This window comes from Dermacentor variabilis, chromosome 11 (genome assembly GCF_050947875.1).
Source record: "Dermacentor variabilis isolate Ectoservices chromosome 11, ASM5094787v1, whole genome shotgun sequence".
Classification (NCBI taxonomy): Eukaryota; Metazoa; Arthropoda; class Arachnida; order Ixodida; family Ixodidae; genus Dermacentor; species Dermacentor variabilis.
The window spans coordinates 76,090,632-76,102,775 of NC_134578.1; the positions used below are offsets into that span (position 1 = coordinate 76,090,632).

Below are 12,144 nucleotides of genomic sequence, written 5' to 3' on the forward strand. Positions count from 1 at the left end.
TATATATATATATATATATATATATATATATACATATATATATATATATATATATATATTTGTGTGCGTTTAAGTCGTTAGGGAAAGGCAGGGAGGCCAACCAAGTTGACCCCGCTAGTCTTCTTACGCAGGCACCCAAGTGATTGAACAGAATATGAAGAATATATGAGATAAGAGAGTATAGATAATTCCTGTTCGATTGCTTATGAGGTGTTGCCATATCTTTAGATTTGAAGACGTTAAGCTTTATCAGAGAACTGAACGTCACATTTCTATTAAGTGAAGCTGCTTTTCAAGTGCTGCTTCGCCAGACCGTGCTCCACTGCGATCACAAAGTACGCCGTCGTCTGCAATAGGTATGCCAGTATTAAACCATTTACGAAAATCAGAGAAAGATGTTGCCCGAGGCTGGACCCCTCCTTGCACTAACACAGATATCAAGGTGGAAGCGGCAGAATGGTGAGTTCAACGAGGGTGTACCGAGATCTGTTGGTGGAAAGCAGATGATCCATCTGAAAAAAAGAGTGTAGAATCTGAGGACTTATAGCTTAGACGAAAATTGCTGACGGCAACGCAGACGAAAGCCGTGGTCAGATCTGGGCTTATGGGAATGGTTCGAAATTTTTTCAGTACCATTTTATATGAGAGCGGTAATTTACCTCCCAAAATTGTTCAACGCAGGACAGACCAGGTCCTAGGCAGTGCAGACGATGAAAAAAGAAGGAATGTCACAAGTTTCGAGATATTTATTCTCCAATGCACGGCTAAATACATAGCTATTGCAGTTACTTTGGTGCTACAATGCATTAACCAGCAGTCTCCTAAACAGCATTTTCACCGGGAGGTTCACAGTGCTACCTGACAACCCGTGCGTTCAATGGAATTCGGTCCAAATACACATGGCGTCCGATCTCACCGGCTACAATTCGTAAATTGCAAACGGAGCGAAGCGAAATAATTGCAAAAGGCAATCATTGTATTTTTTTAATTCCTCAATTAGGCCTTTCAATTTCTCGTGCGTTTGATGCTCGCCGCTTCGAGAAATACAGTTCAAGGACTCCAATGCCTTGTGCAATTTCCCATGGGCATTTTTAAAATGTTTGTGTGGTCTGGAAAAAACAACGCGTATAACAATGCGTATGCGCCATTTTTATTGTGATCATAACTATAATTATAATTATAAAACCTACCGAGCCTCACCAAATGCACTTCCATAATCATGTTGATTGCTAATCATATTGAACTCGGCAAGCATCTAGAAAATATGAATGCGCCGGGAATGTATCTGTTAGACGACGACTTGGGAGAATACCGAACTTGCCCATTAAAGAGATTTTTCTGTATGTTTGGTTTACCCCACAGTCTTCTTGTATTTATTTTTTAGGGTTTACTATTTCGTGGTCATTCAGAATTGCCTTCAAGCTAAAGGACCTTTTCCTAAATTCGTTACAGTCGCATTTCAATATCCCTGTAATTCATCGAACAGCCCTTCCGCATTGAACAAATTATTGTTTTTGCCTTTCAAAACGATATTTTTGTAAGCCAAGTTAACGAGGATTTCATAAGTTCTCGGAACGGTGTGGGCCAAGCTACACGGTCGATACTGGGTGCTGGCGGACAAACAGATGCTCGCTCCTATGTATGGTCTTTTATCAGTCTTTTCGTTTTGCTTAAGCGATGAATAATATTTTGGATTGCATTTCGCGATAACTGAGAGGTAAAGGACGCAGAAGTGTCAGTGTGTCCTTGATCTTCCGCAGCCTTCCATAAAAAGTCATATTGAAATGGTGTGGTTCTTCTGGAACTCAAAAAATTATTGCAGATTAGGCTATGGACTATGGGATGTGCGCAGAAGGATGATAAAATGAGTATATTTCCGTGAAAAAAAGAAAATCAGCACAGCAGACGTTCCAAGGAGATGCCGCTATCGTGTGCCCTAACAAGGGCATCTTTTGGGCTATTTTGGGCGTCAATTTCTGCAGAGACCTCGTCGAAGCATTCTTGTTTTAATATCGTACGTCCATTGTGCCTAGGCGTGTCTTAACGGCTCAACCTGAGTACAAGCCAGTGCACTGACACTGCCTTGCGAGGTGGCGACTTCCGCTGCATGGCACTCCCACCGCACGGCGCACAGCCGCTGGGGGGGGGGGGGGGGGTGAGTACGCTCCGGGAGTCATGTAGCACTGCACTGCTTGGCATTTGACCGGCAAGGGCAGATCGTTAGTCAAGGCCCCGAGCGGATGCATAATTACAGCTTCGTAAAGCATGTGAATTCCATCTGAGACTGAAGAAACGAAATGTTATCGCACTCGCGCACACTGGCAGCGAAAAAATCACAGAGCACCGCTGTCACAGCAGATGACACGCGGTGAATGGCATCATCGCTGCGCGTGCGTCACAGCGAAAAAGAAGTAAAACACATAGGGAACAGAGATATATCATCGTTAAGCCACGCTAAGCGCTGTTTATGTCGCTTTTTAGGCTGGCGCACAGATTCACAGCATTTACGTATGCCAATTACACGCCATCAACCGAACATTATTTCTAAGTACATCCCCGTCTTGCATCAATTGTCACGCTCATAATATCGCTGAAAGTTGGGCGCTTATAAAGACATTATTTAATGTAACGTTCAAATGTCACAATGTATACCGTTCTAGTGTGTAGCATGAAGTGATACAAACATAAGGTTTAAGAAATACATATGCAGAGAACTGAAAACAAGTTCGCAAAATTCAAATAGAAAGAAAGTTGCAATGCATAATCATAAATATATGATGACCAATCGACAGGCTGGGCCGATACGACACCGACACAAGACAGCAACGCTAATGTTCACCTGACTTAACTGTCGCAGAATGGATCGCTGAGAGGCATCCTGTCACATTAGAACGACAGCACCGCTGCCTACGCGACTGGTTACAGCGAGTTGTTGCCAGTCGCGACAACTCCGCCACAAAGATAATACGCCACAAATCCGCCACAAAGACGCCACAAAGATAAAACACCGCACGGACGATGCGATTTCCTTGGTAGATGCGCCATTTTATATATTCATGGGCCGCACCAAATGAATAGAAAGACACTTCCGAATTTGAAATGCACATCTCTGAGCCCTTGCCAGGCGTCGTTGTCGAGGTACTGAGCGTGCGGAAATATTGTGCTGCGGAGAGCTTACGCGCATTTTAGGAGGTCATGTACGCGACACCTGCGGTCCTGAACTAAAGGCTTGGTCAAGCAAGGGCGATACGAGGCTGATGTTGTGCTTCCTAGTTCAGTGCAGTCGAATTCTTGCCACAGCAATATGAAATGAACCATTCTGCACTTCGTACGTTGCGCACACTAGAAGCAGGTGACGCGACACACACGCTGCAAACAAGCCTCAGCATCCTCAGTGACACACACATATCTACTCAAGTTGGCGACACACACATTGGTTATAGAGCGGCACAGACGCACAGGCACTTACCCGGAGATCGATATTGACATCGATAGGTTCATTGAAGACGATCACACACCGAGTGACACATTGCCGTGGTCCAAGTTAGCGTAAAAATGGTTCATTGAAGAGCTTTGCCTACCCATTCCCGCATGTACAGTGATCCGTTTCAGCTGTGAAAGAGGTTCGTTAAAGAACGGTACACACTGCCACATACTCAGTGGCCCAAGTTATTCAGATGGTTGCTTCTGACCCCGGTTCCTTCAGCACAGCAGCCCAATGCGCGCAGCATCGACCGCGTTCTACCCAGTGACACAGCTAGACGGGAGAACGGTTTGAAACGAACATTGGCAATATTCAGTTAGCCCGCGGAAGGCTCGTGAAGTACTCTAAGAACGCAAACGCAGTATAACAGATTGTAGAATGGCGGTTTTACATGTCTATAATTATGATGTATAAGATCGAGTAGCTAACACCAGATCTGAGTAAGTGGAGGTTATTGAAGTATTCCTTGGTTGCACAGTGGACCTACATTCATTGATTGCGATGCATGCTATCCTGCTCAATCTCACCTCACCAAGACAGCAGAAGTGTGATTCTTTTAATGGATGGCTACGTACGCTGCGAAAAGTGAGAGTACGAAAACTGCTTATCTATTTAAATGTGTTTTTTGTGATTTGACAAACCACACATAATAACGTGCGAAGCAAGGACACAAGATTGTTTCCGTTCTTAATTCTAGCGATCCATTATTATTTTATATTGACAGTGGCGAAGGCTGTTTATTATATGATAACAATTTCAGAAATGTTCTATTAGCTTCTGGTTTAATCCGAACAATTAATTATGTGGTATTAGAGAATACAACGTTTCCACATGATTTAAGAGAGGTGTTCCAGATAGCGTAAACGTGTCTCTAAAGTTTGCACAACATTGTGCTTCTTATGGAGGCCGTCATTATTCCAAACTCACCACCGAAAAGGTTGCACACCTAGACTAACAATATAAAGTCATAAATGAGCTGAATAATTGGGAATAATGACCTTTGCTTTCTAAGAACATCTTTTCGGGCTACACTATTGTGCTCTCACAGTGCCGTCTTACGTTTTTCGATTACAAGAACTCATTCTAAATTCTGAGCAATATTATAAGTAAACAATAAAAACAGAAAAGTATTCCTGGGAAAAATTATTCTAGCAAGATATCCTAACCTATCGCATTTTCCTTGCAATTAGGCGAACATGCTTTCTCGCCTACGTTCTTATGACATAAATTGGGCCTATTGCAATCATTTTGCGCTTAGGAATCATATATATGCATAGAAGCTGCCGCTGAATATGTCACAGAACCATGGTAATGTAGAACAAGAAAAATAAGAGAACCTCAATATTTATGCATCTCAGAACGGCTTTAGAATTTATAATATATGCCAGCACGATGAAAGTCTTCAAAAGATATGTGCATACATACATACCTATGACTGCACATACATACGTGGATGCTACATAAGATGCAGAAGCGGAAGCGAGGCAGTGAAATTATTCGAAGCGACCATTCCGCAGGCGCTTTATTAAATTCAAACCTTTTACAAGGTTTTCTTTCTCTGAAAATGCTCGATTTGTTTAGGCTATATTCAACTATTTTCACTGTGTTTTGCTCCCTCATCATACTCGTACACAGGACGTCTTCTGAAACACTGACTGATAACGGTGAAAATTTGAACATTATAAAGGTAAGCTTAGTCCTAATCACCAGGTGGTCTATATTAGTGTTTGTTATTATTACTGATATATCGAGCCTTGCCTTTAAGAATACTATCATTAGTTCTGTTGGAGCGTGCATGTGCGTGGCGATTACTTACTAACGTACAAAAGAGCAGCACTGTCCAAGTACTCGCCGCGGAACATTTTGCGCTATTGCGTCAATAACAATTATGCTTGCTGCTGTTTTCTCACCATATCATCTTCCCTGCTTGTTATCGTAACTGTTATTTTTGTTTCGTTTGGTGTCATCGGTAATGCCCTTTGGATTTGTATTGCCATCTCCTCGTATGCGGTGTTAAGTGTAGGTTAGAGTTGCAGTGCTCCTATTATGTTAGCCCGAGTGTTAGCTATTATGTTAGGGAGTGTTAGCCCGCGCCACCACTCACAGACCTTGGCGGTGGACGTGGAACGTCCTTTTTGCCGCAGACGTCACGAGAGCGTGATCTTTTTGGGTGAAGGCAACTGTTAAATAAACCAACATCACCCTTGGACTTTATACGCAGCATCACGGCGACGGCGACGGGAAAAACTGCGCCTGGAGTGGTTATACGCAATAAATGAAAGCTGCTTGGTTATTCTTACGATGATTCACCCCGTACCCAATAAGAGATGTACGTGATGTACGTGTTGCTCAAATGGGGCATGCAGGACGATAGAGAAGACTAACTTCTGTGGCACATAGCGTGACCAATTTTAGCTACACATCGCTTCACGTTAGATAGTTCGAACAGAAGCAACTTACCTGCTATCTAACACGAAAATCTACCAGTCTATTCATGACTTGCCCGTTCAATGTGTATCGTTTACATATGATGTGCACAAGAAGGGCATGGCTCTTCATATTCTGCCTTTTAAGTTTGACGCAGTTTTCTCACAAAAAGGCAGAGTGCTGGCCGGCATGTAGTTGAATTCACAGCGCACAAACTTCAAATTTTTTACAGACAATACCGTTTCTGCTGGTTCACTTGACAACACTGGCGAAAACTGCGAAGGGCATGGTATTGGTTGCCGCTCGTCATGCAGTGATCTCTTTCCTACCAGAGACTAAGCCCTTACTCTCCCAATTTGCACTCAAGCTAGTGCACTCCTCCAGTGAGTCTGTTGAGGGTAGAAAGCCCCCTTTTGAGGACTATGTCCAGTTACTGCCGTTTCGCTATGAATGCTGTGGCAGTTATGTGAAATACTTGTATGCCGCATATGTAAACATGTGTATTAAATGTGCATCAGTATATACGGAGAATTATAGTGCCGGCGAATATTTACCTTGTGTATCCATGTCATTGCTACCACGATATCAGATTCTTGCACACATTGTACAATTTGCAGCGATCGCACATGTTTCGTTGCCTTGATCTATTCGCAAGTCTGTCAGCACTCGGAAATGTTGAAAGCTGAAGCGTAATAAATATTGTCAGAATAGTCTTTGAAATCATAAGCCTGGACTTCACACAAATTGCATTCATTAGCCATCACTACTAAGGTAACTAAGTAACGGTTACCTGAAGTAAATATTGTAGCGACAATGCATCAGCATGATTTAGCGAGTACGCCAGCTAAATCTGTCTGTCGCTGGAGAAGTGCCCCTTGCATCTGCACAAAAATGCATGATTTGCAAATAGCTTGATTCGTCGCAATAAAGTGATAAGAATAAGGGATAAGGAACAATTGAAGAAAAATTGGTACGAGAGAATGCTCATATGATGACACTTATGCATACCCATAAGGATACATAGGGCGCCATCGAAAATGCATAAGGAAGCGTGTAGTAGGGGTTGCCCAACTTGAAATTAGGGAGTCGAACAACTTGAAATTGGGGCGTGGGCCAACTTGAAATTCTGGGATGGGTCGATTTCAATTTAGGGGTGGGGGAACTTGAAATTCGGGGTGGGAAAAGTTAAATGGGAGGTTCGCCAATTCCAGATTTGCGGAAGGGCGAACTTAAAATTGGGTTCGTAGGCCAACATGAAATTTAGGTGTGGCTCCAATGAAATTTAAGGGTGGGCCAACTTGGAATTTAGGGGTTGGCCAAATGAAATTTAGGGGTGGGCCAACTTAAACTTCCGGGTGCGCCAACCCAAAGTATTGGTGTAGGCCTACTTTTTATCAGGTAGACTACAACGTTGAAAATAAAATTGTATCATCAGAAAACTGAAGCATGAAGTGTGACAGCAAAGCACTTCGTTGCGCTCGAGCGCCCTAGAAAGCGTTCTAATAAGTTTCGGGAACCAGATGCTGGCGCAGTGGGGGATGCACTACGACTACTCCTGCCCAGGTGGAACATGACCCTAGCAGACACCAGATGCGCCACAACGCTGCCACAATAAGAAACGCACGTAGGGGCGTTACCGGATTCATGCCTCGGTAGTGTGCAAGATGAAAGCGACGGAAACCTACATGCGCACGCGTGACAGCGCCTCACGCGCGTGATAACTCGTTCTCATGCACCTGCACCGCCTCGCCTATAATGCACCTAGAGGCTGCAGGGAATGCGCACGAGCACGTGCTTACTACTGCCCAGACGCCTCGTAACCTGTACTGGGCTACTGATACTGCTCTAAAATGCAGAAATTAGATTTAGCTACTATCTGCTGGTAACGGTAGTGCAGAAAACCGCCGTTCCGTGCCGCATAGAACGGCCACGCTGAAGTGCACAATCGCTACAAAAAAAAAAACGCGTGCGTACGTGCTTCCCGTCTTTGAACGCAGGAAAGTTAATCACCGTGTGGCGTCCACGACCCGCTGGCACGCACGCGCGCCGCCCTATCTCATACGCCGTGCACGTAGCTGAGTAGATGCCCCGGCCGCCGTGTGGTCCTACGACGAGCCTTTCTACTATTAAAGAGAATTAATTATGGGGATTTACGGACCAAACCCACTCTCAGGTTACGAGGCACACCGTAGTGGAGGACTCCGGAAATTTCGACCACCTGGGGTTCTTTAACGTGCACCTGAATCTAAATGCACGGGTGTTTTCGCCGCCATCGAAATGCGGCCGCCGTGGCCGGGATTCGATCCCGCGACCCCGTGCTCAGCAGCCCAACACCACAACCACTGAGCAACCCCGGCAGAGCAACCACGAAGGAGAACACTTTATTATATGCAGCAAGTCGGTGCACTGCTTCAACGTTTGTCCCACACAGCAATGGCAACTGTAAGTTCGGGTTACTTGAGTTCCGTCACTAAAAAAATATCAACAGTTACCTGCAGTATAAAACACAGCTAATTACATCTCAAGCTAGCTGCTTGTTAAATTTTTGCTAATTGTTAATTAGTTTCTTTTTATTACATGTTGCAATATCTACCCCAATATAAATTAATACGTTTGCTTCGGTGATTACCTCATTCGCAATGATGCCTCATAGGTGATGCACGATCGATGAATTCTGAGTTGTTATTCATATTAATACGCGTGGATCTGCTTTCACTTTCTGCTTTTTCTTTATGTACAGCATTTCATTTCTTTATGGTTTCTCTTTCCCGTAAAGGTACTCAATACAACTGACTCGCTTTGGTTATACTGGGAAACTATGAGAAATGGCTATACTGAAACCCTGAAAGATTTTGCTATTGAAGAAACCATGACTTGCATCCGCAACGATATGAAAAATATTACAATGAAAAATTACACATTCACGCAGACATTACTGCTCACTGGTCAAATGTAGGTAATATTTCTCAGATTGCGGTGTGTAAAAGTTGCTGCCTGTATTGAAGTCAAAAAACAGCAAGTGATTTGATTGATGCAATGAATCACCATCTCTAGCACCGTCGATTTCTTTCCAACGGACATGCGAATATAAAAAACAATAAAGCGTAAGATACTTTTGTCTTTACATTAAAGTGATGGTTTGTCAGCAAAACCTATTTCTTCAAAAAGAAAACAAAAGACAGTTTGATTAGTAACGAGAAGCTGCGACGCGATAGCGACCGAAATAAAATGTGTAGTAAGCTTAAAACGGCTTCGTGTTGTGTTGGTTGAAGTGATCATTGCCTGCAGCGAGTTAGCAGTCTCTTTTCGAGGAGTAAAGAAAGAGTTAATCTTGTTTACTTACGGAAGTTGTGGAAGCGCGGTGAAGGAGAATGGCTCGGCTCTTCATCCTCATTTTACCGATTCAGACTTTACCACTGCTTTCTACTAAAATAACCCTTTAGCTCCTCGGTGAGGGATTTGTTCACCTTTGCTCATAGTTATATTTGGGCCACTCTATTATTCGACCGGAAGCATTTCGAGCATAATATTTCCTCCATGGTTGACTGAATCAACTGTTATTCTATTTACCCTTGCCGATTTTTCTTCGAACATGTCCTTTCGGGCACTCCTAACTTCATTGTTGGTTATTGCGATGCTTTAAACATGTCTGGCCCTTCCTGCGCAATGCCGCATGCCTTCAAGTGTACAGCAGAGCTGAAAGAATGCCAACAATACACTAATCCATAACAAGACAGACATTAAAGAAATAAATAAATATAGACACATTAGCTTGCTTTCAGTATTCTATAAGAAATTCAACAGGGTAACATCCTATACAATCAGATAAACACTTCATTTCAGTCAAACAATCGAACAGGCTGGCTTCAGGGAGTGCTATTCTAAGATGGATCACGTGTATTTCCTCAATCTGGTGATTGAGATATCTTTGGAATACAAGTAACCTCTGTACGGCTTTACACTTTACGGAAAAGGCTTTGATGCTGTAGAGATGCTGTAGCCATGGAGGCATTGCGTAATCAAGCAGTACGGGAAACATACATGAATATTTTGAAAAATATCTACATAGACTCCACATCTATCCTAATTCTCCACAATAAACGTGGAAAAACTTCTATCAGGGAAGACTTCAGGCTAGCAGGCACAATATTTCCAGTAGCATTCACTGCATGCTTAAAAACATAAGCTATTGCGCTGTGAAGGCTAAGTGAGTATCAATGACAAATATCTCAAGAACCTTCAGTTTGCAGACGTCATTGTCCTGTACAGCAACACTAAAGATAAATTGCAACAAATGATTCAGGACCTTAACTGAGAAATTGTAAGAGTAGGGTTGATTATTATTATGCTTAAGACACCGGTAATGTTCAATAAGCTGGTAAGAAAATGAGAATTTATGATAACCAGTAAGCCTCTAGGGTTTTTGCAGGAGTACGTTTATCAAGGTCAGTTACTCACAGAGGACCCCGACAATGAAAAAGAAATAAACGGAAAAAATGGGTTAGAGTGCATACAGCAGGCATTACCAAATCCTGGCTGGACGCTTATCATTGTCATTAAGAGAGAGTTACGCAATCGTTGCATTCTACTGGTGCTATTATATGGGGAAAGACTTGCGCAGTAACAACACTCGTGATGACCAAGCATGGCACCACGACTTGTCACCAAACATTCCGTGAAGTACCAGAAACCAGAGTGTTGAGCACGACACTATTCCACGTAGTGCACGTTGGCCTTGTCCGATGCTTGCCCAACACAGTTCAAATGTCAGTCTACGCTGATGACACATATATCTGGACGTCTGCCGTAATACGACTGCAGGAATGACCAACGCTACTAGAGGCAGCAGTGCGAACATTGTTGTACTTTCGAAAGCAGAATTTGGAGCTGTCTTCACAGAAATGTTGCTTTTCGCATTCACTCGGAAGTTAATGAGAGCCTTACTCTTTATGTGTCAGTGGGCAAGCATTTGCAAATGCACACAAACACTGCTTTTTAGGGGTAATCATCTATCACGACCTATCATGGCGCTCGCATGTTTCATACATAAAGAGAGGTTAACTACACTAACGCACCTCCTCAAGTTTCTTGGTGGGAAGTCATGGGGCACATCGGTACGGTCAATGCTGTAGCTTTATAATGCCTTGTACCTCGGCTTCGCAAGATACAGCCTCCCTTTTCTCTCAACACCTACGAAACAAACCTGCACGCACTGCAGGTACTACATGCTGAAAATTTAAGACCATGCATCGGTCTTCATAAGTGCGCTTCACAGCTTCAGCAGCTGTTCTAGCGCGAGATCACCCACTATCAACCCACACAGCCACCGACGCTTTCAGGGTGCATATTAGGCACATAGCTCGACTACCTTCTCAGCATCTTGCTTCTTTATCGGCAGAGAGGCCACACACATCTCTAAGTCGCATAATTGCTGCCTCTCGTACCTCGTAATCATCGAACTACGTGCATGCAGGAAGACCATACTCTTCTTTATGGTGCGTGCACAAACGTGAAATAGGCTTCACCATCCCAGGAATCGCGAAGAAAGCTAACATGCGGTCGCTTGTTCTGAGACAGGCCACATTCCGAGACAGCCCTCCGGAGTTTACTCTCCGCACTGCTTCGTTGATCCCATGACAAGCTGGTCACGGACATCAGACAAGTCCATCATTCAGTAGTTGACGAACGACATGAGATACGATGTCACTGGTTGCCTAGTCATTGTGGCACTCATGGCAATGATCAAGCGGACGCAGCTGCCCGATTTGCTAATGACGGCGGCGACTGAGTTGTCATTCCTCTCTCGGGAGCCAAGGCTGCTAAAAAAGAACATTGCGTGTTAGTGCGTAACCTCCAGCATTAGATCCGTGTAATTCTTCCAACTTCACAAGTGCACGCCTCCATACCTTGTACTCTAATTTTCAGCTCTGCCTTCCGCCCGAACCTCGGCGGCGGGACTGCACCCTTCTAGTCCGTCTATTCCTTCAAGTGGCATTTTCGAATGCGTACTCCTTTTTGATCGCAATAGCCAATAGCCCGCTTTCTGACTTGTACGGGTGCAGCGAAATGATCGCGGACCTTCTTTGCGAGTGCCTTCGTTTGAACTCGCAAAGAAGAGTTCTCTCATCCAGGCTAGGCCAACTGAGCAAGCGTCCACACACGCAAAACATTATTGGAAACTGACCTACACGAACACTACCGCGAGCAGCTATGAAGGCAGTGGTGCCTTATTT

General features: G+C 43.9%; 1 long non-coding RNA gene across 4 annotated transcripts in view; it reads right to left on the reverse strand.

Moving 5' to 3' along the window:
- Positions 1 to 809: 809 nt before the first annotated feature.
- LOC142564527 (uncharacterized) overlaps positions 810 to 12,144 on the reverse strand; it is a 34,780-nt gene continuing 23,445 nt past the window's right edge. Inside the window, exons 2-5 of one of the 4 annotated variants that reach the window (XR_012824591.1) lie at positions 9,379 to 9,607; positions 6,466 to 6,593; positions 1,191 to 1,255; positions 810 to 1,109 (exon numbers count right to left, since the gene is read on the reverse strand). This is a non-coding gene — a long non-coding RNA (uncharacterized LOC142564527). Of the gene's footprint in view, positions 1,110 to 1,190; positions 1,256 to 1,279; positions 2,285 to 6,465; positions 6,594 to 9,378; positions 9,608 to 12,144 lie in introns of those variants that run through there. The other 3 variants (XR_012824592.1, XR_012824589.1, XR_012824590.1) reach the window with 3 other exon arrangements.